The 2,624-nt window shown below is 39.9% G+C and overlaps 1 pseudogene; it reads right to left on the reverse strand.

Annotated features, from left to right (window-relative positions):
* Positions 1-215: 215 nt before the first annotated feature.
* Positions 216-623, reverse strand: LOC102832328 (annotated as a pseudogene).
* Between the last annotated feature and the right edge of the window lie 2,001 nt (positions 624-2,624).

The raw sequence follows: 2,624 nt of genomic DNA on the forward strand, positions 1-2,624 counted from the left end.
CACCAGCTGCTCCTTGGAAACCCTATACAAGGTCACTATGGGTTGGAATCGACTCAACTGCACTTAACAACAACAAAGTATAGATAGGAGTCCTGGTGTGGTACTGCAAGATAGCGCTGGACCACAATGTCAGTTGTTGTTGTTGTTTTTTTTCTCTTTTTTGGCAGCGTTTTTATGGTTTTATTTAGCACAAATAAAACTCGAAAACAGGCTGTCTATTCATTTTCTTCGCTGCGCAGCCTGGCGTTGGGATTGGTGACTCTGATGGCCAGCTGGGCTGCTCTTTCCACGATAGCTTTATGGTTCTTGGAGGAGACGTTGTGAGCAATCTCTGCACAGTAAGATTTGTTGCACATGAGCAGCACCTCCAGCTCTTTGACGTTGTGGACCAGGAATTTGCAGAAGCCGCTGGGCAGCATGTGTTTTGTCTTCTTGTTATTCCCGTAACCAATGTTGGGCATTAAGATCTGGCCCTTAAATCTTCTCCGCACCCTGTTGTCAATGCCTCCGGGCCTGTGCCAGTTACGCTTAATTTTGACATAATGATCTGATTGGTGCCAAATGAACTTCTTGGTCCTCTTTTTGACAATCTTGGGCTTCACCAGGGGTCTGAGGGCAGCCATGATGCCAGTCAAGATGGCCGCCTCCTCCGTAGGCAGCGCAGAAGAGAGAGGGCCACAATGTCAGTTTTAACCACAGGGTTGGTGGTTCAAACCCACCAGTTACTCCTTGGAAGCCCTACACATGGTCTCTGTGAGTTGGTGACAACACCACGGCACTTAACAACAACAACAACAGTAAGTATGAAGTAAAGTCAGGCTTTACCTAACTAAATAGGCTTAAAATGTTCCCATAATTCTAACCTCAGCTTTTATAGTAAAAAGAGGGCTGATTATACCCTATGAAGCATATATAGACCAAAACAAAAATAATACATTCAATACTTCATAGTTCAGGAAAAAATCAACTTAAAAGGACTTGGTCATCAAAACAGGAGAAAAACAAAAAGGAGAAAGAAAAAACAATGATAAAATATGGGGACTTTCTCTCTCTTTCTTTTGTTCTGGTCTGTTCTGCTCAGACATCATTTGTCAGGTATGGAAGCCCTCTGCTGGTCAAGATTTTATTCAAGAAAAAGATTTTTTAAAGGTAAGGTAGAGTTTATTTCCAAAATTACAATTGGACCTATGCATAAAATTTCTTTTAAAGTTTAATCAAATACTGATCAAGTCTAACTTAGTTGTTTTCTAAAGAGAAGAGAGTCGCTTATAGGTTCGCATTTGTGTTAGATGTTTTCTCATGGGCACATTTCTATAACTGAGGCACTCAACCCTCTTTGAATAGTTTCTCTCCATTAAATGTTTGGAAATGTTTCATGTCTGTGAGACTAGTGAGTTTTTAGTCCAGGTTCTTGAATTCTCCCATGTTAGTACATTTTTCAAGATTTGGAGGGCTGCATCCTGAAAGTTATTCTGCTTCCTGAATTTGGTTCATTAAGCAAATAATAATCATAATGTAACAGAAAATAATTTTATCCTCAGAGGAGGCTAAGTAAGGCCAAAGAAAGCATGAAAAGGAAAACTAGATCATGAAGCCATGAGCGTGACAAGAGGGGTAGCCATTAGGCCCTAATGCTTTAGATACAGCATAGCAGACCAAGGAAGAAAATGGATGAGTCCCCAGTGTCCTGCTTCTAGAGAGCCTCTTTAATTACTTCACTGGTGTGGGTATTAACGTACTCCTTTGCTTGATATTGCAAAGGAACTTGTCCAACACTAACGCCAATTGAAACAGCCAAAGCACCAATAAGATCCACCATGCCCTCAGAACAAGACATGAGTTGTCTTTGTGTAATAAAAAAGGAAAGACATCAAAAAACAAAACTTAAGTTTCATCTAGAGGTGAAAGTTAGTGAATATTAAAATACATCCTTAATTAGTAGGCACAAATCAATTATGCTAAACAAAAAATATATGTGGTGTAGATCATAGGGCTCTGTAGCTAGAATGAAAGGGCTTAAACTACAGCTAAATGGCTTTGGTGGTGGTGGTGTTAATGTGCCATGGAGTTGTGTCTGACTCATAGCGACCTTGCATAGAGTTTCCAAGGCTGTAAATTTTTATAGAAGCAGAAAGCCTTATTTTTCCCCCAAGTTATGGCTGGTAGTTTTGAACTGCTGACCTTTTAGTTAGCAACCCAGCTAGTGACTTAAACTCTTTGAGTTTCTCATCTGTAAAGTGGGGCTAATAATATAGAATCTATTTTATTAGACAGCTGTGAAGATTAAAAGAGATAATACAGAGAAGGCGCCTGACACATTGTGGCAATCATTCATATTGTTAAGCTTATGTAGATCTGTGTCAGTGGTTTACAACAAGGGTGATCATGTTCCCAGGAGACATTTAGCAATGTCTGGAGACATTCCTGATTGTCATGACTGGGAGTACTATTGGCATCTTGTGGAGAAAGGTCAGCAATATTGCAAAATATCCCATAATGCACTGGACAACCCATCACAACAAGCATTACCTGACCCAAAGTATCAGCAGTGCTAAAGTTGAGAAATCCTGATCTAGGAATATATATTAAAAATATAGCCTAAAGGGAGCATGAACAAGGTCTGT

Source organism: Chrysochloris asiatica, unplaced genomic scaffold (assembly GCF_000296735.1).
Source record: "Chrysochloris asiatica unplaced genomic scaffold, ChrAsi1.0 scaffold00030, whole genome shotgun sequence".
NCBI classification, from domain to species: Eukaryota; Metazoa; Chordata; class Mammalia; order Afrosoricida; family Chrysochloridae; genus Chrysochloris; species Chrysochloris asiatica.